Below are 27358 nucleotides of genomic sequence, written 5' to 3' on the forward strand. Positions count from 1 at the left end.
TCTCGCTCCACGCGTGAAAACAGTAGCTGCTTTTTTTTTATTATTATTATTATTATTTTCCCCTCCCTTCTTCCCGGGGCTGTAATTTGACTGCTGGCTTTGGCTCGGCTCCAGGGATCAGTCCGAGCGGTTAAATCTTCCCCTTCCCCCTTCCCAGCCTCCGGGGGAGGAGGAAAAGGGGAGCGGAGTCAGCTGCAGCCCGGGGCCGGGTCGGGCCTCCCCGGGGAGGGGCCGAGGCAGCGGCTCGGCTCTGGGAGCTGCATGGAGGAGGGGAGTTTCGCTGAGTCCCCTGCCCGGACGGGAGGAGGAGGAAGTTTGGAGATTAAGTCGCTGCTCGCAGCCGGAGCGCACGGAGAGTGACGGGCGGCGACTGCGGAGAGCTGCGAGGGAGGGATTCTGAGGAGAAGCCCCCTCCGGTGCGCGCCTCTGCGCCTGGATTGTAACCGAGAGGGAGAGCGGGGCTGCCGGTAAGCGCGGATCTTCGTGCCGCCGGGGGGTGGGCGGCCCCGGGGGGCTCTGCGCGGAGCTGGGCTCGGCGGTCGCTGAGGCCCCCGAGCCCCCCGGCAGCCACCGCCGGCCCTACAGCCTGCCCGAGAGCGGCCGCCGTGCCCGCAGCCTTTGTGCGAGCCTCGCGTTTCGCTGTGGGGGGGCAGCTCTGTGCGCGCTGCTGCGGGGGGCGGCTGCCGGGATCCCCGGGTTTTGGGGCGAGAGAAGGGGGTATTTTGCGCACGGCTGTGCTCTGAAGGCTTCATCGGGTCTTTCTTTGGTGGGGATGGGGATTGATGTACAATGAAACCGCGTGATGTTTCTGGGTTTACGCAAACGTTTTTGAAAAGCCTGTTCCCAAAAACTTGGATGCTTTGGAGTGATGTTGATTGGACTGTGGTAACTGTGGCGCGGAGAGGGTTAAAATATGGTTGGTCTCGTCTTTAAGTAGCAGGGAAAGTTTGATCTTGGGTGGGAAGAGAGAGGCCGGCATAGCAGCGTGTCCTGGTGTCCAGAGGAACCACTTGTGTGCTGCCACATCTCCCATCCCCACCTTTCTCTGCTTCTGCTGACTGTGTGCCGCGGTCCTTGTCCCTCTTGCTGAATGAGAAGCCCTTCAGACCATTGCTGAGTTAGCGCTAACAAACCTGGGGCGCCCATTTCATTCTCTTCGAGCCACAGTGCTCTGAGCAAGAGGGAAAACGACCTGAAACAAACTTGGAAGCCAGCTGAGAGTACAGCTAACCCAGTCCTCTTCGGTTAGCTTTTTTCCTCCTTTAATTATTAATTGAGATACAGCACCAGCTGTGGCCTCAGCTTGTTCTTTTTCATCTTGTTGCTTATAATTTAGGTATTCCTAACGCCGCCTGGAGAACCCAATGGCTTGTAGGTGTTTTGAAAGCTGTGTAATAAGAGCCTGCTAATAGTCTTCCTTTGCTACTGTTTCGTTCTTGGAGGGAGCAATCTTTGCTGCCGGAGAGTTGTGGTTCAAATTTCCACACGCGTTTGTTGCCTGTGCCTCTAGCTAAATTTATGAAGGAATCCTTTTAGCTCATACAAAGCTAAATCTGGCAGTAGCGACTCCTGGCTATGTAATTCACTGCGGTTGGCAAGGCACAATATATAACTTCCCTGAGATTTATTTAAAACCTTTCTTTCTTTCTTTCTTTCTTTCTTTTTTCTTTCTTTTTTTTCCTGTGTGTGGCATGCAGTTGTTCCAATTCTGTGCATTCTTCAGCAGCACATATGGGGGTGCTTTGAGATGGAAACATAAGAGTTATGCTAAGGTTAGAAAATGTATTAATAGAGTGCTTGTCTTGAAAATATGAGAGGGCAGCTCAATATCAGCTTCTTAATGAATATTGGTATTGTTCTCTGGCTCGTGCAGATGCCTCACTGTTCAGCTTTGACTCCCTACTTCTCCTCTATGTTATAAAGCTGACAAACTGGAACGATGCAAAATTCTCTGATAACATGGTTCAGTTTTGACTCTATGTGCTCACTGGAATGCTGGCTTCTTCCCACAGGACTACAGAGCCCTGTGTAAACAGTATCGACCTGTGGCAGTATGACTGAGTGCTTTCGTGCAAAGGCAGGCTATGGTTCTCACACTTAGGTGCTAATGCATCATTTTTCATGTTGTTTTGCCTCACCATCTTCAAAATAGCATAAGAAGAAAATAAAGGTGCCTATTCAAACTGATTTGTAAGCTGTAGTCTTGATAACATCTTGCAAAGACAGTTTTGACTTGATTTTTTAAGTCTAACTGCATTCAGCAGTGCAGTGTGAATGTTAACAATGAACAGCTTCAGAAATCTTTATATAGTGAACTTCGTTTGCTGGGAGCTCTCATTTTCAGGACATCTGTGAATGTGTTTTCCTTCTTCCTTGAGCAGGATGTGAGAATGCAAGCTAACAATCCACAGGCATAATCTGGGTCTGAAGGAATTGACTGTGAAGCCTTGGTTTGAACTGTGCTTAGCAGGAAAGATTTGTAACCAAGCAGCTGGTCGAGTTCTTCGTACCCTTTCAGTGTGTCTTTAATCATTATTTATTTTATTTTTAATGTTTTATTGTGTTAAAGCTAGAGGCAGCAGTGTGCCAAAGGCTCCTTGAATGGTTGGGTTGGATTTATTTCCCTTATAGTCAGTTGCCACTCCAGTGCTTGCTTGGCAGTGCCAAATCTCTCCCCTGCCAAACCAGGGTCACAGTTCTTGGCTGTTCCCATGGGGCTGCTGGGTGGCAGTTGGAGATGATGCTTGTGCTTGTCATGGCCTTTTCATGTACCTCACATCCATAAATTCAGATACTCTGGGTCAGGAAATAATTGAAATATCCAATTTGGTGATGGAGCCGTTTAGAGTTCTCTAACAAGAAGCATTTCTCAGATTAGACATCTATAAAGCCACAGCAGTTCTAAGTTAGCACAAAGGAGTTCATCTGATGAGCATTCCCTTTTGTATTCAGCCATGTGCTGAGAAGGATGATTGTTGCAGTAAACAAGTGCTTTGTATTAGTTATGGCTTTAGTCCACTGCCTTGAATTTCTTAGGGGCCAAATTCAGTGCACATATATTTAACTAGGAAAGATATAGAAACAGTGTATTAAAAAATAGATATGTGTCGTGTCTACTGAAGACATATGGAGTAGTTGTGATTATGTATGGCAGTCATTTCAGAGTGAAATGTAATTGCTGCTTGTAAGTGTGAAAAAGATGTCTTTCCCCCAACTTACTGGAAACAGTGTTTCCATTTTATAGTGTTAGGAGGGCAAAAACAAACAAACAAAAACAACCCAGAGAATTACTGCAGCCCTCAGCAAAGTATGGAGTGGTAGAAGGGCTTGCAGAGGTGTTGCTGAATGCTCAGCTTTGAGAACCTGCACTGCTGTGGTTACACAGAGAGCTTAGTTTGCAGATTGCCAGTGAGGGGAAAAAGTGGAAAAAAGCATTATTCTTGTGAACTGAGAATGCAGAGAATGACATGGAGCTTCTAGGTTTCTTACCTCTCTATAAGATGCTCTTTTCAAATTACTTCCAATAGATGTTCATTTACCTGCTTATTAAGATTCTCATTCTGGGAAACCCACTCAAAACTTTGAAAGAGCTGTTCAACATCACCAGTCCCAAACAGCATCTTTCACTCCCTAAACCACAGTCATGGCTCATACTTCCCAAATTTGTGTGTTTGCTGTATTAACCATTAAATGTGCAATATAGTTTGTTTTTTTTTTAGTTCTTTTTTTTTTTTTTTAAACACCTAATAATCATTCATTCCAATCCTTTTGTTATAGCTGAAATGCAGAGGACCCTCTCTTTGAAGGAAGAACTGAGATTCCCTTGAGAATTTGGGACTCCAATACTTGGGGCTTTCAGAAAAACATCACAGATTGGAATGAATGGATAGAACCATAGACTTGAAGGGGAAGGTGGAAGCAGAGCAAGGGAAGAGGAGAAGTCTGTCTTGGTCATATTAGCAGTGTAGTGGCAACAATGATGATTGGAAGTGTGTGGTTAAGAGTAAAAGAGGTGAATGTGAACAGATTAACTATTAGTTTAATAATTATTAACTCTTTGTGTTTAAAAAAAAATGTAGATGTGACACTGAGGGAGGTGGTTAGTGGGCATGGTGGTGATGGGTTGACTGTTGGAAAAGACCAGTAAGATCATCTAGTCCATCTTTTATGATTCTGTGATTTCATTGTAGGCTGAAGAAACTGGGCTTGTTCAGCCTGGAAAAGAGAAGGCCTCATTGCCTCCTGGAAAAGAGGGAGACCTCATTGCCACCTTCCAGTATTTAAAAGGAGTTTATAAACATGAGAGAAATAAACTTTTTACACAGGTAGATAGTGATGGGACAAGAGCAATTTTTTTTTTTTAAACTAAAGGAAGGGAGGTTTAGATCAGATGTCAGGGGGAAGTTGAGAAATTTTTTACTAAGAGAGTGGTGAGGTGCTGGAACAGGCTGCCCTGAAGGGGTTTAAGGCAGGTTGGATGGGGCCCTGGGCAATCTGATCTAGTGCTTGATCTAGCAGCTGGCAACCCTGCCTGTGGCAGGGGGTTTAGGACTTGATGTTCCTTGAGGTCCCTTTCAACCCAAGCCATTCTAAGGTTCTGTGATATTAAAGTTTCTAGAAAGGCTATTTGTGTTAATCCCAATTCCGGAAGAGTGTGTGTGTGACAAAGTATCTCACAGTATTAAAAGTTTCTCAAGTCTTTTTAATACTATAAAACATTTTTCTGGATGTGGCTGTTGGATCAAATAGGTTAGTGGAGTCTGATTTTACCTAGTCAAGTTTGAATTGGCCTAAAATTGATCAAACTGCAAATTTGACTGCAGGTGCAGGAAAAGAGGAACCTAGTCAGGGAGGGCTGGGAAAGGAAACTGAAGGAAAGGCTGCGGATAGTTATTGAGAAGACCTGAGAGAAGTAGCTGCCCAGCTAGTTACAGGCTGCTTCCAACTACTGTTGGCTGCTACCTTGTGAGGGACCTGAGTTTTGGAGTGGTTACTGCCTGTGCTCTCATTCATCATGTTGCAGAGACTTGCTGTGAGAATACAGAGCAAGATTCCAGTTTAAAAATCTATATAGAACACAAATGTGATGCCCATGACTTCATTTCTTCCTTCCATAGCATGATCTGCTTCCTCATCTTCTACAGGACCATGGGTAGTTGTGCTAGTGGAAATTGCACATAAGTTTAATAGGTGAAGTAGATAGATATATCTTGGACTGGCAACTGTTTCCCGTGAAAACTTGTGGCTTCTAAACTGTATTAATTATCTTTAAATTGTCTAAGTCTTGCTTGTCTGTTCTGTCATTGAATTTTAGGCTACAGGTGGTGCCAAGCCTCTTCCTGTAAGCATGTGTTCTGCAGAAACTTGTAAGTGAGCCCTACCCAGATGTTTAAAATCTAACTTAATGAATGTTAACTTTGAGCTATTTGAGCATTCTTATCCATTCAGACATTTCAGGATCATGCCGCAGGCATTAGTATGGTGCAGCTAATGTTTTCTGCTGATAGGATGGATGCATCCTCTCAGTGGATGTACTGAGCAGAGGTAAAAAGGGTGTCATGCTAACAGTTGTTGAATCACCTGCCCGCTTGCTTACTCAGAGCTAGTGTAGATAAAACCTTGATACCTAGATCAGGAAAAAGAAGGTTGTTTATATTGCCCTTAGGAATGTTGTCACGGACAGTGTAACAACCTGCTTCCTTCCACCGTCACAGCTGACAACTTTTCAGCAATGTCATCTGGGTGTGGGCTTCAAGGTCAGCCTCTGCCTTTAATCAGCACATGTTAACAGTCTGTGTCTCCTAGATTTTGTATGTAACCTGTAGTGTTCATAATTTCTCCCATTCATCTGCTTGTGTTAGGTGGAGTTATCTATAAACACAGGCACGTTGTCTTTGTTAACCTATAAACTCTTTTCTTACAGTATTTAGCCCATCTGCTACCCTACTTCTCCCATATAATTAGCCACAGTGTCTGCTTTTACCTACCCGTATCAACTCTAGAGTAACATCGTGCTTTGGGCTCTTTAACATAGTACTGACACAAAGGAAGGCTCATGGTTCATTCTTTTAAAACAAAGAAATAAAGAACGAGTGTTTTTGCAAGTCTATCTTTATCTCTTCAGTATGTACAAAGTTTTCTACTTAGTATTTAAACTGCAACCAAGCTGACATCAACAGAAACATCGTTTCAGCTTGCAGGCAAGCTCGGTGCTGCTGCGATTAACGTGCTTCGACTCAAGTGGATGTGAAGCTTTGTCACTGTTTACCTCGTGGTTCCTTTTCATTATCCTGATAACATATCTTGTGTGTTGCTCAGAGAGCTGTAATGCCTTGGTACGCAAACGATGTCATCATTGACTTCTTCCACTGCAGAAGTACTCATTTCTCTGAAGAATCAGCAGACGTAGACTGTTTGAATGGTAGGAAAAGGTGCATTTAATGATGAGTCATGATTGCATCTGGGGAAATAACTTGCCCTTATGTGCTAGCAGTGTAGGATGTTTGTAATTTTTCCTTTCAGACGGTCTCTGATAATTATCAGCCTCCTTCATGTTAGGTGGAACTTGAGTCACGAATCTCTGATGTGACCTAGCTTGGCCCTTTTGTGCTCCTGCTGACTGAGAAGGCTGCTGTCTGTCCTGCAGGTAGGCAGGCTAACTTGCCATGGTCCTCATTGAATTAGCCTTTTACAGTCCTTGCCTTATCAGGTCGGTTATGTTGTGGAGTCTGTTCACCTGTTGTGGTAGGATGGTATCTTCTCCACTATCTCCTTCTCTTCTAAACTTCAGTGTCACTTCTGAATGTTTACCTGCATCAAGTATCAGACAGAGTGTAGGCCTTTCAGTAAGCAATCACAGAATTTTATGAATAGTAATTGAGTGAAAGACTGTGATTTCTGAGGGCATCAATAGCCATTTACTCTCCAACGTTTCTTTCTGAGCAGTATCTTAGTGTGGTTATGTGCCCCCACTGCTAAAGCTGCCTGTATGGTAGGAAAGTCAGATCTAGGCAGAATTTTCTGTTGAGGGGAGCTAGATTTTCTGCAGATTTTCTCTGTATGAACCACATTCTTCTTTTGTAGGGATTGCCAGAAGAAGAAGCAGAACAAAAATAAAAAACAAACAAAAACCCAACAACAACAAAAACACCCAAAACAACTGAACAAACCCCTTATCCTAAAAGGGAAACAACAACAACAAAACAAACAAACAAACAAAAAAAAACCAAGAACAAAAACACAAGCAGCTGATGAAACCCCAATGCTTCTCCCCAGTGATCTCCATTACTGCAGCTTGCACTTTGCAACATCTTCTACATTGTCACCCTCTTCCAGTAGCATGTGCAGTCTGCTATGTTTCCTTGGTCCTGGTTATACAGGACAACAGTGTCCCCTGAGTTCTTCACTTTTATGGCTAAGCTACCTTGAAGAGTTCTTGTGCTGCTCTTGAAAATCATACTCTCAATTTGAAGAGTTTTTTCCTGCAATTCTGCAGCAGAGTGACCTGCCAATAAAGCACTACTCCTGCCAAAAGCACCTAATGGATTGGGCTCTTGCAGCCCCTGTGTCCCTGCAAAACCATTTGTTCATCTGAAGCACAGTACAGGCACTGTCATTCCCACAATGTCAAAGCAAAGCAGAACTGTTATTTTTCTTCTACCTTTTGCTAGTTAAAATTTGACATGATAGGACACGTGATATGTGCTACTGGGACATGGGGAAGGAATTTCTTCCTTGTGACACTGCATGATGTTTGGATAGGGTTGGAGCTGCATCTGCTTTGCAAGGAAGAATTCTGGAAAACCAAATCACGGATATCTGGTTTGCTGTCTTCATAAGAAAAGCTGGTTGCTAACCTTTGTCACTGAAGGGCTGTTGCTTTGTGGCTTATTTAATCTCTTATTTAATCTTATTTAAAGAGGGAACAGCTCTTCCATATAGAAGTATCTGCCTGTGATGTGTGTGCACATCAAAATTCCAGAGGGTTATGGATGCCAGGGTCAGCTGCATGCCTTTTTGTTGCCTCTGTCTTCTGGTGGTAATGTGTCTACCCAATATACAGTTCTTTTCATTCCTTTTGCTCTTTAAATTAATGGCTGTGCTTCATGAAATGTCCTTTTATTTATAATGGAGGGTTGGTGATGCCTGTTTTCAGATAATTGCAGTAACCTATACTAGGTTGGTTTGTCTTACATGTTAGTTACACACCTTGAGCCATATCAGCAAGTGGTTAGTTTTAGTAGGTGGGTCAGAGTCACCTGTGTATGTCAGTACCTGCCTAACACAGACTTCTTTCCTAGGACAATTTGAGGTCATACAGAAAAATGGTCTGGAGAAATTCTAGCAGAGATTCACTCTTAGTTGCTGATGTTTTCATGCAACTCAGTCTTCATGTTGCTCACTGCTCTAAGTGGTAGGAGTGCTGCATGAACTTAGCCTGTGCAATTAGCTTAATACATCTGGGAACGTGCTCAGGTGACTGCATGTAGAATAAATCTGGTTTCCTGTGAAGCAGCAAATCCTCTGTCCATTCATCAGTTACATCGTGCAACAAGAAGATGCGCGGATGTGGCCATCCCCTGATTCTACAATAGGCAAAAGACTTTTCTTGGCCAGGAAAGTTGTACTGTAAGTACTGGCATGTGACTCAGTAAAAATCATGCTCAATAAATTCCTAGCTACTGGTGGTAACAGAAACAGAATAGAGAGGTTCTTGGAGAACAGAATTTTCAAAAGTCAAAAGCATATTTATTTGTTGGAGTGAAAGGATAATATTAGCCTATCTGTCGGCACCTCTATTCTGGACCATTAGTGTATAGCACAAAAGGATTGTGTTTCACTTCCTAGGAAAATTGAAGTGAAGAAGATCTTAAAGACTCCCAAGAGAAAAACAGTAAACTGCTTGTCCTGTTACTGGAAAATATTTTGATTGCCTCCTGTACAGAGTATGCCTAGAAAAGAGAAATTTTCATAGTATAATAGAATGGGTTGGGTTGGAAGGGACCTCAAGGATCATCAAGCCCCAGCCCCCCTGCAGCAGGCAGGGCCACCAGCCTCTATATCTAATACCAGATCAGGCTACCCACGGCCCCATCCAACCTGGCCTTGAACACCTCCAGGGATGGGGCATCCACAACCTCTCTGGGCAGTCTGTTCCAGCACTTCACCACTCTCATAGTAAAGAATTTCCCCCTAACATCCAACCTAAATCTTCCCTCCTTCGACTTAAAACCATTTCTCCTTGTCCTGCTGTTATCTATCCTTTCAAGAGTTGGCGCCCCTCCTGTTTGTAGGCTCCCTTTAGGTACTGAAAGGCTGCAATGAGGTCACCCTGCAGCCTTCTCTTCTCCAGTCTGAACAAACCCAGCTCCCTCAGTCTGTCCTCGTAGGGGAGGTGCTCCAGCCCCCTGATCATCTTTGTGGCCCTCCTCTGGACCCTCTCCAACAGCTCCCAGTCTTTCTTGTATTGGGGGCTCCATGCCTGGGTGCAGTACTCCAGATGGGGCCTCACATAGGCAGAGTAGAGAGGGACAATCACTTCCCTGTCCCCGCTGGCCACTCCTCTTCTGATGGAGCCCTGGATACCATTTGCTTTCCGAGCTACAAGAGCACGCTGCTGGCTCATGTTAAGTTTTTCATCTACTAGGACCCCCAGGTGGATTTTTATTTGTATATATATATTTTTTATATTTTTGTTAAACTAGATTTTGAAATATAGGTTTCTAATTTCTGGACTTCTATTTAACATTACAGTGAAACCTCCAGGTACTAGAGTGCTTTGTAGTCATAATCATTCATGACATCTTCAACGTAGCTGTATCTGAATGTAGGTTTCTTTGGGTTTGTGTATCTGAATGCAGGTTTTGCTTAACTTGGTTGTGCAGAAGGTTTATTTTAAGTTTCTAATATTCTACTGAGACTCTTAACTGATACTTTTCTGCTTTTCTCAGTGTATTCTGCCAATAAGAACTTGAACCCTACATATTTTCTAGTATTGATCAGGAATGCAAGGCTTTTAAAGATAATTTTGATATACTTCTAGAGCAATTAAGGCAATTTTAAAGAATGTAAACATTTTTTTTCTAGATAAAGTAGGAATAATAGGACAAATGACAACATGTCTGCTTGAAGAATTTGATTATTCAAACGAGCATGTTTTCCTCGTGACAGTGTTTGTTGTGTAAAAGCACACAATATTCTTACACTGAAGTGTAAGAAAAATTACACTTATTTTCAACCTAGTTGTTCAAAAATTCACAAGATGAAAAGTTGGTTTTTCTTCCAGAACTTTCTGTCATATGGTAAGATTAAACCAAGATCTGTAGAAAATATTTTCAAAAAAGCTAAAGAAAGCTGATATAAAACTGCTCTGTAGCATCCTGAATCTTGAGATTCTGTTGGTTCTTATGTGACTGTAGGATGCTGCTGGAAGTTATTGATCCAAAGGCTTTGGAAGGCTGTTGGGTGCTCTGGAGTTCAGAGAATGTCTTTTTGCTGTGGGTCAATGTTTTTATTTGGGAACTAAGAAGCTGTTGTGGATTAAACATATCAAACCAGAGTGCTCCTAAAAACATTTAAGTTTCTTCCAGTTTTGCCAGGTTTTCTGATCCGTGTGTGTAATTCAACGGTCATGATTATTCCTATTTCTTATGTGCTGACAGTCTGTCTCTTTCTAGGCTTAAAGAAACTACTTTCTCTAGCAATTGAAATGGAGTCTTTTGCCTCTGGAGGATTGAGAATAAGGGAGCTTGCATAGACTAAATGGAAAGTAGGATGGTAATTACAGCTCATGCTGTATTTTGGTTTCACTTAATTTACAGTCTGAGGTACAGCAAGGTAGCTGGGCGTTTGAATGTTACAACTGTTGCAGTCTAATCACAGGAATCTAATAAGACTACTCATGTATTTTCTTTTTCAGATTCATAGAAGTGTTACTGGAGGTTATTCTATGTATCCAGTTGCAATTGGAGAAAAACTAAATGCTGTAAATAAAGTAGTAATTATAATTGCCACTCAAAAGGGTAAAAAATACACTATTTAAGCCTGTGAAGTTGCTTTGTAGTGTTGATTTATTGTGGTAAACTTAGCAATTGGATGGAGGAAAAGCGTGTTGATATTTCTTTCTATCTTCAATCTTTGTTTTTTTTTTTAATTAGAAAAAAGCATTTTTTTTCAGATGGAGTTGTGTTTTTGTATTAAAAAAAAGTTTAAAAAAGAACAGCATGCTACATTAGCAGGACTGAATTGATTGTATTACTGTTTAAGTTGAAAGTAGACCAATATTTTTTGAATGGATTTTTTAAACATAAAATCTTGCCTGTTTATGGTTTGGTTCCCCTAGACCAAATTAACTTGGACACTCGGCTGAGATTCTATTTATTCTGGCATAGGAACAGGCATTGGGCAGAACTTCTTGGTCCCAAAAACCTGGTAATGGTGAGAGGCCTCTGTTCCCTGCCAGCTGAATGCCTGAGGTATTTTGCCATACAGGAAATCAATTGCAGATGAATGTGCACTGTTTCCACTCCAAGTACATGAACATGCCTTATGGTAATATAAAGAAAAGAAAATATATATTATTTTTTAAAATCCAGTCTTGCATTCAATAGCTATCTGAAAGTTCAGAGGAAGAACATTGATTTTCTGTTGTTGTGCATTCTTCCCTGTCACATCTGGCTGAGTTTGTAGCGCAGAAATAGCGATGGAGGAAAGAAGAAATTATCCTTGAAGTGCTCCAGGAGATGCAAACATAAACCAGTGGTTTAGAGAAATGAAAATAATAAAAAAGAGATCTGCATCCAGTTTCTAGTTGATGTTCTGAATGATACTGTGAAGCTGGGAAGGATTATAAATTTAGGGAAGGAAATGAGTTCTTTCCCTTATTAAATCAAGAAACCTGCAGTTTTGAAGGCTTTAGGACAGGTTAATAACTTCTAGAAAGAACTGCATCAGAATTCTATCAAAATAGTTGCTTTTTGTTAAGTGATGGATGAAATGGTATCTGTTTTTGATCCTTTGAAAGTGACTAGACCAGATGCAGGTAGCAGGCAGATCTTAGAAAATAACTAGTGGATGTGATTTGCCTAACAGCTACCTATGTGTCCTTACATTGCTCAGCAGGGAAGTGGGAGATCATTTGGATGGAGGTTTCCTGGCATTAAAGATAATTAGGTTTAAAATCTGTGCTAACATCTTCTAGAAGCAGTGTGTGGCCTGAAGCTTTCAGTGTTTAGAGCTTGGGAATTGGAGAGCACTTTCCTACTCCACTGCAGACTTAGAGTGTAACCTTAGATAAACTGTTTCATCTAGATTTTAATGACACGTAGGTGGGGAGGTACTCGCAGGGGTGGTAATGGGATTTTCAGAATCACATTAGTGTCTAATTCCTATTGAAAATCTAATACCTTTAGTCTGTCTGAACCAGATTCAGCACATGCTACATTTTTGTTTTGGATTCTGTTAAAGGCAAAATGCAAAGGCAGTAATGGGGCTGAATAGAACCTGGTGATTATGTCTTCCCCAGTGGGTTAGAGTTGTGATCTATTATATCTTTTCTCTAATTCCTTAAATATTGTCCTCCTTTTGCATAGGTGACATACATTGAAGAGAAGAGAGGAAAAGTGACTCCACTTTGCTTAACTTGACAGTGATTTCTTTGGTGAGTGCTCTACCAGGTACATTTTATTATCTTTTTTATGTTTTATAATGTTTATTCTTCTGGGCGAGCTAAATATCGTTGGCATTCAGTGAAAATGCTCCAAATAAACCATGAGACTGCTTGATATGCAAATCCCAAGTAATGCCATAACGGCCAGAGATACTAGCCAAGATGGTGGGGTTTTTTGATGTGCCTGCACGTTTGGATAATATAAAAATTTGGAGGCATCCAAGCAGTTAAGACAGTCTAAGTTTGCAGTTTTAGTATCTATTTCTGTAACTAATTATTTTATTTTATTTTTGCTAAAATTCTGTAGCTGAAGTTCTGTTTAGTTGCTTTATTCTGCCTTTTGGAGGTAGAAGTGGTGTTTTTATGGAGAAGGAACAGTCCTATAATTAAGCAGAGTATAAGTTTCAGAAGATCAGGTACTTCTGTCTTCTGCAGATTTCCCATACTGCTTCTGTCATTTTGAGAAGAAATTAAACATTCTTTCCAAGTTTATTTTTAGAAGGTGGTTGTTGTTGTTATTTTTGTTATTTTTGTTCTTTTCTATGGACTCTTACTACCTCAACTTCCTGGGGGACCTGAGGAACTTGAGAGAATACATTAAAGCAAGTGTAGATGTCAGTGAAATATCTCTTGATTGAAGTAGCTGATTTATATTCATTTTGCTATCTAAACACCGCTGTCGTTCCAGAGATCTTCACAGTAGGGCTAGTTTGAGACTGCAGTAAATGTTAAGATGGCTTTAGGCAAGAAGGTCCCTTCTCCCTCATTTTTCCTCTTTTCTTACCAAACATCTCAGTCCCGATGCCAACCCAAAGGAATCTTTTCTTCTCTCAGAAGAAAGCAGGCATTCAGTGATGGGCTTTCAGGGTAACTGCACAAACACTGCTATTTGGAAAAAAACTCTGTGGTTTATAAATAACCTATTTTGCTCCTTCTAGATGAGGAAACTAATGCTGAAGTCAGTATAGTATGGATCAGTTAAAGAAAAGAACTAAATTATGTTAATTGCCACTGGCAACAGAGGGAATATTTATGTACTGTAGTAAGAAACTAAACAAATAAGTATCATAATAGTAGGGCTGTTAATTAATTTTTATAGTATCTATAGATGATCTAGTTGTGATCAAATGTTTACACAGTTTCAGAGGTGTGGCAATTTTGTCCCTTGTAATATTTTGAGGCTGCATAGTTTTAATGGATTGACACTAGCATGATTGCTTAGCATCCAGCTGAAGCTTACATCTGTTAAACATTAGTGAGATCTTTCCTTTGGATCCAACGGATAACTGTGTCTGTAAGTAGGAAACCATTTTGCAGAGGATGAGAGAGGAAAGACCAGAGATTCATGGTATTTTATAAAAATAGCAATTTGAATAAGGCTGTACGTTTTAACATAAACAAACAAAAAATGGGGTTGACCTAAATTCAGTATGCTAGTTGCCTGTCTTATTTGCTGATTAGTTAATTGCCAGCATTTTTTTTTTTTCCTTCCACAAATGTGGAGGGGCAGAGTGTTCCCAGGCCCCACACAGCACGTTGTTTTATTTAGCTGAAATTTATGCATATTAAAATGCACATTAAGTATTGATCTCATGACCTTAGGAAGTGAATTGCTTGCACAAATTCCTTCCCCCCCCTCCCCTCCTCAAATTCTGTTTCATTTCATGCATTGCTTAGCCTTTATTTCTGAGTTGTAGTGATTTTAATCTGTTTTTATAATGAACAGAAAAGTTAAATGAGACTGAAGACTCAAATGAATTATCTTCTGAGAGCTAAGAATACATGGCTCGTACACGTGTCCTAAGAAGAAGAGGATTTCCTAAAATTCTTTGGGATCCTTGGCAGACAGGAACACAGTTTACAGTGTTTCAGAATTTTGTTGAATCAACAAAACTGGAGTGTGTGGGAATGTTTCAACTGAAGGGATGAGCGGTTCAAGGACTAAATGAAGAATATTTAGCAAGGAATTAATATTCTTTCATTTTCCCACGAAATTAAAATATGATGAGTAGTGCTCTGCAAAAGGAAAAGCTTAATGGTTTGGACAGATACAGCTTTTAGAGCCAAACGTTAACTCTGTACCAAGTAGCCACCAGCAATTTTGTCAAGTTCTCTTCAATTTCCAAAACTAAATATAGAGGTTTTAAGAATATTTAATCCTGAATTTTTTTTTTAGGGGGAGTGGGACAGACAGTTTATGAAATTTGTTTGTGTTGATATTATCAGTTTGAATTGCAAACAGTATTGTGTGCTTTTAGTGGTTTCAATAAGTTGCTGTTTAGAATACACTGATCTTTGGAAAGAATTAATATGGACTTGAGCAATCAAAATCATGACATCTAGTGTAGTGAAGGAAAAAATAACGCATCCATATACTCGTTCAGAATGAGTTTTAAAACACTGCATTTATGTTGTAGGCCAATACAAATTTGAAATACAGACAAAAATTCATTGATTTGTGCATCTCTGTTTGCTTTGTTTAGGCCAGGTATGAGGACTTGCATACTACATGGGATGGAAGGAATGATGCATGCCCACATATAAGCTTGTCTCTAAGTCTGGTCTATTTTTGGTACGCAATGGTGAAAAGGTGCAGTGCAGAAATGGAGGCTTAGTTATGGTGAGAAGGCCTGTTAAAGTTTCTTATTGCAGAAAATGCCTGGCAGGTTATTAGTGCAGTTGCATGAGTATCCATGGGAATATTCAGGGCTTAATACAGAATACTGGATTAGAGTCTAATACTTTAATTAAAAAGTGCTAGCTTTAATAAGTTTTCCCCAAACCCTTTGCTGCTGATTGCAGTCAGGCTGATATAGACCTAATGTGAAATGCATCTTTAAGGTTGCTTGCTGTTGGCAATTTTATGAAACCTCTAATTCTATTTCACAACTTACAGGACAGCCGACTAGTGACTGTGAAATTTAACAGAAGCCTGCACAGATCTGACTGGGTTTCTCAAGATATTAATCCAAATAACTTATGCCTATGACCTGTTGAAAGTCGAAACCCTTAATGCATATAAACTAAGTTTTGTAAAAATTGCGTTTAGGAAAAAAAGGCTTTAATTGATTAAGCATCTTTTGCAGATGCTGCCTTATTTTCTTACCAGTTCATATGCTTCATGTTTTCAGCTGCTAAAAAGATGATGTGAAAAGAATTGCCTGGACAAATTCAGGAATAATATAATAAGGACTTTGTATATTCTGTGGTCAAAGGATTCTTTTCAAATTTTTTGATCTTAAGATGTTGAACAAAAATTCTTATCTCTGCCTTTATTTAAAAGCCAACCCAAATACAAGCTTGCTGGCCCCTACTTTCCCCTATGCTCCCTCAAAGCAGTCAGTCCTTTCCAGCCACCATCTCCTATTATTGTGGTCAGATGATCAAGGAAAAGTATATGCTTCCTTTTGTGTCCAGTAGATAGGAGTTCTTAACTGATGACTGCTGCTTTCTTTCTGACACAAAGGAAATGAATGGGCAGCAGTGATTATAGCACATCTGTTGTTTTCTGTTGAGCATCCTGTACAGCAGTGAAACTGACTTGAAGACGACTTTTTTTTTCCTGTTCAGGACTAGTTAATAGCGGGGATATGGGTGACATGTGACAGCATTGTTCCTTTGTCACAGGTGTAGCCAGCGCAGAAAAACAAATAAGTTGGGACAGAACGACTTGTTTATGTTTTACAGATAAGTACGTCTTACAAAAAAACCCAGTTATTATGTAAGATTTGGGGAGGTACTGCACTTTGGTTCCCCTGGGTAGGTAATGAGTTCTATCTTCATGGTGTAGTCCCTGTGTGGTAGGCACTTAAAATGGTTCTTATATCGTAAAGAAGCAAATGGAAGTGGGATGGTCTCAGTGCAGCTCCTGATGCTCTCTGTGCAAATCCTCTGATTGTGTCTGCAGGAGACTGTTTTGCTCTCTCTCTTCTCACAAAGTGTGTGAGAAAGCTGTTGACTAAAAGAGCTCTGTAAATCAGAGTCCTTGCCATCTTGGTTTGTTTTCCTTTGTTCCTACCTTTTGCTTTTTATTCTGCTTAATTGCAGCATATCTTGTAAGCACGGTGCCAGTACTCTGTTTTTGCACAGGCTAAATATTCTGGTACTTAAACAGTCAGTATTTATGGTGACTTTGGATGGAGCTGTTTAACTGGAACTAGTGCGCTGGGTAGTGCTGCCCTCTTTGCTGTTTCTGCTGCATGCCTGCTAGAATTGCCTTCTTTGTTTTTTTTTGCTTTCCCTCTCAGTGTATATGTGTATCTTTTTTTCAAGTCCTTTCTTGCCATTTGACATACCAAGATCTTCTTTGCCCCTTTCCTCTTAAGGATCTCCATCACTTAACGGGGGGGTGTTGAAATGTACAATTTTGTATGCCTAAGATGTTTTTTAGCTGGAGGCTTACAGCCTTCATAGAGCTAAGCAGGTTTTTCAAATAACAGGTGCACATGTCCACTAGAGATCAGAAAAGCAAGCAAGAATAAACAGTACTGTAGATGAACATCAACACAGTTAATGATGTCATAAATCAATCATGCTGCAATTATGGCCTAGAGGTACATATGCACTTATGGTGTTGGCAGAACAAGTATCGATGTGATACCCTTCTTGGGTACTATTTCCATGTGCACTCTAAACTCGTGGACTGCAGAGTAATTAACTGCATAGTGGTCCAGCATAACAAAGGTTAAACTTCTGTCGTCACTTGCTTTTTCCTCTAAGTGTGAATGGCTGTTATTTTAGAAAGCATTATTATACCTGTTCCAGCCAAATGCACTTGTATGAGCTTCTGAGGAGGTATTTGGTGATACTCAGAACACATTTCAGAAAACTGATGTTTTCAGGTTTCTTGAAAAATGAGCACCATAAAAACAATTTTGAGCCTGTCTTTGTCTGTCTTTCCATCTTTCTGTCTCCCTGTCTTCCTTGTAGTAAATTTAGTCTTTGTGGGTTTTTTCTTTTTTTGAAAGAGGGGTGCAGTGGTGTTTTGTTTGTTTTTGATAGGCTTGTCTAAGGATAATTTAAGCAATTAAATAATCCTTCTGCTTTCTGAATGAGATATACAGAGCCACTGTTCATGCCTCTAAAGCCTTTCAAGCACTTAGCCTATCCCCACAGGATTTCGGACTTATCTTGCATCTGTTGGCAAGCATTATGTTGTAGCTAAATATTAGTCATGGCACCAGCCAAGTAATACGGGAAAACCCCATACAAATCTGTATTTGCAATTTTTTTTCTAATAAATTCTGTTCAAGGGACAGTGTTAATGATTGTGGTAAATTTTAATAATCATATCAGTGCCTCAGTGCAGTGTGTAGAACTGTCTCTCACAATAAACTGTTGATAATTTGTGAGGCTTAGTATGTTCCACTTGCTTTATAGAGGTTTGCTAAAATGGTTGTATTATGGAATTCCTGCTTTGGGAATGGTTGCAACATCTTTCATCCTGAGCAAAGGATGCAGTAGGTGACTTGTAGCAGGGCTGCAGATTGTTTTACAGAATGCTCAGAGAAAGCTCTTCATTTTGAGCATTGATGACTGTACACTTAGGACAAAATCCTTTCAAAAATACTTCTTCTTTTGAGGTATATACTCACCAGAGCACTGTGATTCATAGCTGTTCAGTAAAAGAAACTGTAGCATGAACTTCAACCCTGAAAGAAAGATTAGCTACTGCTGTTATCAGCACAGACATCACTTTGAAGATACTGAACATCTGGTTTCCTTCTGGGAGAATTACATTTTGTCCACTTGACCCTTTGTAAAAGTAAATATTTATATTAGTTACATTTTGTAGGGATTTTTAAGAGAAATATTTAATACATGGGAAAAAGACCCTACTTTGCATACTTAGCTGGAGTAGCATACATCAAACGCTGTTTGGTTTTTCTATTCATGAGTCTCTTTTGTAATTCAAAGTAATACCAGAATAGAGTCTGTTTTCCCTTTTTTTTTCTCCTTTCTCCTTCGTTTTTCCTTTTTTTTTTTTTTAATAAAGCGTTTATCTTTCCTCACTCCCTTGTTACCTCTCAAGAGTGTATTTGTTGCCCCCACAAACTTTTCAGACACAAGGATAAATCCAGCCTGAGTATTATGATTAGTACATAATAATAATTTAGAAATGTGAAGTTGCCTAGTAAATGCAGCATATTTTGTATTTGAGTAACTCTGTCTTCCGGGATCAAATGGAGGCCAAAGACTATTGGAGATATGTCTTCAGATGCTTTCTATTTAACCTTGAAAACATGATTAGAAGTCATTATATTTGTTTCTTCTATGTAGAAATAGACTGTTTTGGAAAAAAAATACTCTTCATACATTCAGATTTAAACACTACAGTTTTTTGTTTTGTGGGAGTGTAACAGTGAGCGAGTGTGCATCTTTAAAGGACACAATGTGTAGCCATTTCAGTAAGAAAAGGCACTGGGCTTTGTTAAATACTACACTTGGAAAAACAATTTTAATAGTGAAGTCAGGATTTTTTTTCAGGGTTTTTGTTGTTGTTGTTGGGAAATACAGGACTTCACACAACTGGTGCACGTTTTCCTGTCAAAATAATAATGCTATTTAAAACTGAATCTTACATTTGGCAGGAAGTTCTGTTGGTGTGATTTTTTTTTTATCATTTTTATTTATATATATGAGTTAAAGTCTTCCAATGATTTTTCTTCACACACACACAAAAAAAAGGTATTTTCAAAATTCTACATTTTATTTTTCTGTAAATTAGAAAACTACTTGTCCAATAGATTCTAGTATCTTGATGTTCATTTCTGGGATTTGTTCCTGTAGAAAAGATCCTTTCTTTGTTTTAATATGAACAATCTGACAAACGTGTTGGATGTGAGATGCCTAGAGTCATGATAAATGATTCGCTGTTTCCTGCTGTTTCCCATTTGACACATAAAGCCTTTTACTGGTGACATATCAAAAAAGTTAAGATCTACTTCAAATTCTTATAAATTTGGTTTGTCCCTTTATTAATAATAATATTATTTTAGAATCATATCATAGAATCATAGAATGGTTTGGGTTGGAAGGAACCTTTCAGAACATCTGTTTCCAACCCCTCTGCTATAGGCAGGGACACCTCCCTCTAGACCAAGTTGCTCAGAGCCTCATCCAGCCTGGCCTTGAATGCTTCTAGGGAGCGGGCAACCACAACCTCTCTGGGCAACCTGTGTCTTACCACCTTCATAGTAAAGAATTTTCTCCTAATATCTAGTCTAAATCTGCCCTCTTCCAGTTTTAAACCATTTTCCCCTTGTCTGGTTGCTGTATGTGCTTATGAAAAGTCCCTCCCCAGCTTTCCTGTAGGCCTTCTTCAGATACTAGAAGGCCACTATAAGGTCTCCCTGGAGCCTTTTCTTCTCTAGGCTGAAAAGTCCCAGTCTTTTTTAGATCTAAGGTACATTGCTTATGTAATGGGCACCATTACTGCCTGCCTTTTTGTTGGATGTACTAATGTCGAGGGTATGTTAATCTTTGTGGTGAAGTGAAGCCTTCAAAAGACGGTTTGCCACTTCTAGTCTCAGAACAGAGAGCTTTTGGTCTGGTGGGTTAGAGAATAGTAGAAGATATTTGTGCCAGATCTGCACAGAATCTAACCTAAAACTTAAATCAAGATTTTTCTGTGTTTATTTTGAGCGTAAGTTCATACTTCTAAAATTTGTCTCATGCACCACTGTTTATGAGAAATGATATTACAGTGGACTTTAAACAGGACATCATAATTTAAAAATTTATAGTCTCTCTGAAGCACATCTGGTAACACAAGGTCTAACGCTATCAATTTGGATAGAACAATGAGTTTTTTATGAATTGGCACTAGCTCATTTAAATTAGTTTGCTCCTAAATTAGTGATGATCAAGGGAGGGCAGTCTGCAGTAATGACCATCTGCTGTGCTGTTAATGCCTAGCAGACTTCAAGAGCTTCTTCAACTGTGGTAGCACACTGGTACCATTTATAATATCCATATTGCTACTATGCATAGAAAAAATAAATAAAAACTGGACAAAAGCATAAAATTCAGATAATCTTTTTGCAAACAATCTGTCTTCTTTGACCTTGTAGTATCTGGGGGTGTTGCTTGTTTTTGCTTGAGTCAATAGTGGTAGACCTACTGGCCTCAGATTTACCCTGAATAGCATAGAGGTGGAGGTTTTCTGCTCTATCACTAGAATGAGCCTGAATGCTTTGCCAGTGCGTAGCACACAATAGCAATCCAGAATAGTAAGTGAATTTATAATTCAGTGTTATATTCTGTTTACGAGTTGTTCTCCAGTCTTGAGATGTAGGTTTCCCCGTGCCCCCAGGAGGAATAAGTGGCATGAAACCAAAATGTTTGCCATTCTAGGGACTAGAGGATCCCCACACAAGTGCTTGATTTGCTGTGGTGCCACGTAATATGTATGATAATCAAATGAGTCCTCACATCTTCATTGTTACTCATTTCGTGCACCTAGGTTGCAACCCTATATGTAGTTTAAATACCTGAAGTTGTAATTGTCATAAAGTTTTTCTTACAGCCTTTCAACACTGAGAGTAGTGTACACTTCTTGATGTTGTTAAACCATATTTTGTCTTATCTTTACCCTTATCAGGTGCAAGGATATAGATACTTGAGCAAATTCTTTAGTGTAAATAACTGTATATGTGAGGGAGGCATGAAATTCCCCTGCACGAGCAGTTTCCTTCCCTGGTTGCCTGGATATTGTTTTTCAAAGATGAGTGATATAATCCTGTTGTGTGCTTACTGGAAATGAGCTAAGTAGTTGGGGCTTTTCCTTAAAATGAAATTGGCACTGCTGATAGAAAAATTCAGACTTAATTCTGTGTTTGTTGAAAGCATCATGTAAGTATACATTTACGTACATATAAATAGGCATAATGTAAATATTGTAATATCTCTGTAGTATTGTACTTCCTGCAGTTGATCCTTATCAGTAAAAGAAAACAAATCATTCTGTCTTGATGATTAGCTAGGATTGCTTAGATGTATTTTTAAAGATGTTTCTCATGACAGATGTTTTGGGGATGCCAGTGTCCATTGGTGTTTTGATAGGCTGAATTAAAAGATGGGATATCGACAAAGTATATCTCATACACTATATAAAGTATTAATGCTTAATTTGTGCTATTTGGATTTTCCCTGCAGCCTACAGTACCAGGCTCAAACTTAGAAATAAGAGTCATACAAAAAATACAAATACCCTAAAATTAGTCTTCCCAGTTCAAATATTTTAACATGCATGTAATGCTTATGGCTTCTAAGGAAGCCATCGTAGCCTGTGGTTTGCCTTCTGACTTTGTGAGTAATGTCATTTCAGCCTTCTTTTTACTACTTGCTGGAGAGCTTCTGCTAATACCTGAGCAGAGGGGGAACATACTGCCTTTTGCAGCAGCTCTAGAAGCTTTTCTTTCCCAGAAGCAGAACAGGGTGCCAAAGGATGCAGGTGATCACACACACACACACACACACACACACACAGGTTGCTGCTGCTTTCATGAACCAGAATGTTTTTAGTGGGGCCCAAAATCAAATTTCAAAAGTTGTCAAGAGTTGGTAGTTATAGGTGATCTGATTTAACTAGTAATATTAATTTATAATGAATAATCAAATACTTGAACTTGCATGTAGATTTTGCCTTCAGCTAACTTTGGGAAAAGACGAAATAGCTATAGAAGCATTACAAAAGGTATGTTACTGTAACCCTCTGGGGCTTATATAGTCCAAATCTTGTTCCTTGTCTTTGCTTGTTTTTATCTCACACCTACGTTGAAAATAAAACCAATTAATAAGGATGATTGGACAGAAGTACAGTGTAGATAGCTGCTTTAAAATAGATAAAATGTTTCTTACATTTAGGTTGAAAGCCTTCAAAATTTCCCAAAATTATTGGCAATTTTGAAATTTGGTTGTAACTTCAACCTGAACAGAAATGATTTTTTGAAGCATGTCAGTCTTCTATTTTCCATAAATTAGCACAGATTCCAAAGTGACTTATCAGTTTTGAAATGTTTGGCCTTACTTTTGTAATACTTACAGTGCCTTGCAGCTTCTTCCCTAACTGTAATAGCCTTTGCTAAAATTATGTGGGAGCTGGAGTTAAGCAAGCAACGACAATGAAATCCAAGCCACAAAAATCTCACTTCCATTAAGAGTCTGCTTTCCATTTCATGCTAGCATTACCCTGATAGTGTCAGAGGGACTGCCCAAACCTCAGACTCATGTGTTCCCTGAGGTGGTATCTTGAAATGTACTCTCACTGCAAGTGAGCTGAGAAAAATGGGGGAGGTAGGGACCAAGGAGAAGAAAAAACTTATAAGCAGCAGAACTTGAAACTGGAGTGGCAATAGTTTGATCGATGTGCCATGACAGGTCGGCCCTTATAGGGGAATGAGAACCCCCATTTGGCAAAAAAAAATGCTGGCAGCTTGGTGGTAGCCCTGGAACTGCTACACAGGCTGAGTGGTGGCAGGGAGAAGAAGATGGGGATGAGAAGGAGGTGGAGTGACTGCAGTCAGATCTAGAGGAAAAAATGCTTCTCTCTCTACTCGCTCCTATTGCTTAAATGGGCTAAGGCTTCTGGGCTGGATCATTTGCTTGTGAGGTAGAATGGTTTCCTGCTTTTTCCTCATAATATACTCAGCCCTTTGTGCATTTGAAATTTTGAAATACAACAGTCTTATTTCCTTTTTTTTCTTTTTTAATTTTGCCCTGCTGAATATGCTGACATAATCTGGGAGCCCAGATGCTGGTCTTGCTTAGCTGTTCCTCCTGCTGGATCCAGCTGAAACTTGGGGTCATTAGTATGCATTTCGTGTGTTGGCATCCTCCAGAGTGCAGAATGTGTAATAGACAGCAAGAGTGGAGGAATGAGGATTTTTATGTACCAAAGGCTGAATTACTTAACTTGAAATAGCATTTATTGGAACACGTTTGTGTTTTTGCTTCAGCAAATCAGTACTTAATATTTGAATAAAACATTAAGGCTTATAAATGTACATATATTTAGTTGTATATCTTGGCAGTGCTTTAGGTTTGTTCCTCCATCACTGAATACGGGAGGCTGTTTTGTAAAAGGTTCACCAAAGTTATTTCTTCCCTTAAAAAGTGGAAGAAAAGGAACTTTCATCTGAATTCATTGGGCTTAACTCAGAGAATTCAAAAGGCTTTGGAAATTGGCTGAAGTTCTTGATACTGAATTGAGTAATATCCCCTTGAATATTTACTTCAGTCAAGTCTGTTCAGACATTTCCCCCTTCCTCCACCCCCATCCTTATTTGTATTGATTTCCAGTACTAGATCAAATGGACAAAAAAAAATGAGAGAAAAGACGGGTTCTCCAGCAGCTTTCTTATTCTTGTGGCCTTACCTTGTGTTCTGTGTTTACATAAATTGAAGTAAATGGAAAAGCTGAGTTTCATAGTATAGATATCACTCTGTCAGTGGGAATTGCACTACCAGTTGGAAAACAATGTAAGTCATGGATTTTATTTCTCTCTGAAACTACACTGTTGATATACATGTCATAAAAATGACTCAATGTGAAAGAAGTATGTGTGATAGTTTCTTATTGCTGGTTTTGATATAGGATTTGATACAGTACAGTACAGTGATTTGTTGGCATTAACGTATTTGTATCCATCCACGCTTCTAATACACTGCAAAATATTTACATGCCTTTGAAACTTCTTGATGTGATTTTGGGAATTATATTGGTTTTAGCTTATTTAAGGAAAGTTGAATTCCTTTATGTAGCTAGTTCTTTTTCATCATCTTTCTGAGGATAGAATTGAAATACTTGATTGCTCCCTTCTCATGCTGTTTACGTACGAATGTGATGCACCTTTTACTCTCTTAAAACTTTCCTGGATGTGAAAAGGAAGGAAGAGAAACATCCCTGTGTCAGTGATGGCCGTTCTGACAACAAGAGCAAGGAAAGCTGACTGTTCAATGTGTGATGGGTTTCTGATTCTCTACTAGGTGGCACAAAAGGCTTCACTCCTCAGTGGGGTTAAAATGGAAAGTTAAGTAAGGTGGTCTTCAGCACTGACGTGAACTATTTTGGGGGAGAAGAGAAGATAACTAGGACCCTTATTCAAAGTGAGAAGCGTCTGTTAATAGAAATTTTTAAAAAGACATGTAGTCTTAGCATCTTCTAACACTTCTCAAAACGTAAGGTAACGCTGGTGGAAATCCTTTATTGACTACCACAGCTGTATCCAAATGTTTCCCAATGATCACTATACCTCAGATAATTTTAAATCTAAAGCATGAAAGGTTTGGGGTGATTTTAGTCCTATCTAATGGAAAACTACAAAGCAACATTCAGTTCACCAAAAAATTTCTCCTGGCACCAGCTGTGAAGGCTATTGCTTCAAAAAAAAACAACTTTACCGATCTCTGGAAGACTCAGCACTTGTGTACACTTTTATGATCTGTCCACAAAGTAATACCAGACAACTATTATTTTAATGCATAATAGGTATTTATTTGGCATTATGTTCGAAAGCTAGGTCAAAGTATTTGTTTCGGTTAGAGAAGGTGAATGAGAGTCCTGTCAAAATGCAAAGTGCAATGGCTCAGACTGTCCACTGTTGTTGCAAATTACTTAGAAACAGTTCAAGCTGTGTCCCAGCTGGTTGTTTTAAAGTGGTCATTCAGACTCCTTTACAAATTATGGCACGTTGAAGATGGTTGCTGTATGAGGTTTTTCCTTTTACCTCTGTTAGCCTCTTAGGCACTGCTTGAGCTAATCAGCAGTGTGTAAATCTCCTTTCTCTTTCTAGTCATATTTAATTTAATATTACATATTCTTCATAGTGAATGTATACAAGCATGAATTGAGATATAAATACATATACATATGTACACACATGTGTATTTATGTATATACAAAATTGTGATTAACCAGAGACTAAGTATGAATATAGTTTTAAACTATATAGTTTCCCTATGCTCTTCACTAGGAATATGTATTTAAATGCCAGAAACACTAGTAGGGCTAAACTTTCATTTGCAGAACTCTGCCGATCTGGGGACGTGATATTCAAAGCTCACGTATACAGGGAGAGGGCCTTGGCTCACCATAACAATTAGTCCAAGTGTTCTGTAGATAACTGCCAACTTTGGCTCTTAAAATGTATTATTTGCAAGTCACACTTCAACAGTTGTGCTCTGGAGAGGTTTGATAAATAATATAGTGTTTTTACAGGAAATGTCCCAATCTGAGTTATGAGGCCATTCATTCTGACAACTTACTTACAAGTGAGTGTGCACAGTGCAGTTAGTTTATCTTTTACCAATTTCCTTTTTTCCATGTGTATGCAGTGTGCATATATAAGAGAGTATGTACACCCAGACATATGTGCCTATGCAGTAGGGAGATGGAGAAGCTGAAGAAGCATGCAGTGGTCCTGCCGCTGACCGCCAGCACCAGGCCTGGGAGGCAGCCAGCAGCAGCACTTGGATAACTGGAACATGTCAGAGTTGAGAAAGCTTTATCCGTTGAATGTTTTACAGTCTTTGTACTGTTGTTTTCCTAATTTCACGTACTCTGTGATGAAAACAAAACCCCAGATGTTTCCATTAATCACACTTTACTCCATGCAAGAAGCTGGATGGTCCTTTTCTGATGGCTGCAAGGAGAACAATGTGTTTTACAGGATACATACATTTAAGTAACATCATTATGCACGACTGTTCTTTGGCTAGTGGCTCAAATGACACTTTTGTGAAAAGCCAGCTTGGTTATTCTTTTTCTAACAATTTTAAAGCCCATCTCTCAACCTCCCAGTTCATCAGTAATACTGTGCTCAGTTATACAAGTCCATTGCAATTGCAGGAAGCTCACAAACAGCATTCAGGGAGTCCTTTTCCTGACACTGAGTCACAAACTGCATCCAATCCTTTCCTTGCAAATCTAATGGAATCACCATTTCTTAAGGAGAGAAAAGAACTCTGTGAAGGATCCAAGTGTAAGTGATAGTTATTCATTATCATGGCTTTAAGTAGGCTTCCCTTTTGTGAATAAGAGGCAGCAGTGCCAAACCAAACATTCTAGGTTTTGGGTTTTTTGTTTTGCTTTGTTTTTTGGTTTAGCTTTCCAGAACAGTTTACAGATGAGAGGAAAAATATTTTTTCCTCTTGTTTACTTATTACAAACTGAATGAACCTTCAGGACAGTGCCGACATGTTGTCTTTTCTGAGTATGATCTACCTCTGAAACTTTTGTGTTGTCATTTTTTTCCCCCGTACAGTAACATACAAAGTTATTTCTTTAAAACTATACAGTAAAGCCAAAATATATCATAAGCATTTTATTTAAGAGGTAAAACAGCATAATTAGAGTTGTTACATACCAATCACTATTGCTAGCAAAACTAAAGAAAAATAACTGCACCTTGAAAAATGTGTGCATAAGAGAATAAGTCATGATTTTGGTTTGGTAGAGAAACATATTTTTGGTTTCTATTTTTTCCCCCTCCCCTTTCTTTTTGGGGGGCTTTCAAAAAGATGTATTTAAGTAAAGACGAGACCCCCTAAAATAGATGGCTATAAAATGAATGCATCTCTACTTATCTTCTCATAATGCATTGAGCTGTTCAGTAGAATTTGAGGATTTACTTTTGGATGCGGTCTCTCTATTTCTTAAACTGTCCATGACTGCAGTTTCAAGGTTATATG

At 39.5% G+C, this 27358-nt stretch overlaps 1 protein-coding gene across 3 annotated transcripts in view; it reads left to right on the plus strand.

Moving 5' to 3' along the window:
• Positions 1 to 222: 222 nt before the first annotated feature.
• PLEKHG1 (pleckstrin homology and RhoGEF domain containing G1) overlaps positions 223 to 27358 on the plus strand; it is a 130963-nt gene continuing 103827 nt past the window's right edge. For 2 of the 3 annotated variants that reach the window (XM_004935612.5, XM_015284268.4), the window contains exons 1-2: positions 223 to 467; positions 12591 to 12658. The gene's annotated coding sequence lies outside the window, so the exon portion shown is untranslated. Of the gene's footprint in view, positions 468 to 12590; positions 12675 to 27358 lie in introns of all 3 variants that reach the window. The other variant, XM_025148936.3, reaches the window with a different exon arrangement.

The sequence above is a fragment of the Gallus gallus genome, chromosome 3, assembly GCF_016699485.2.
Source record: "Gallus gallus isolate bGalGal1 chromosome 3, bGalGal1.mat.broiler.GRCg7b, whole genome shotgun sequence".
NCBI classification, from domain to species: Eukaryota; Metazoa; Chordata; class Aves; order Galliformes; family Phasianidae; genus Gallus; species Gallus gallus.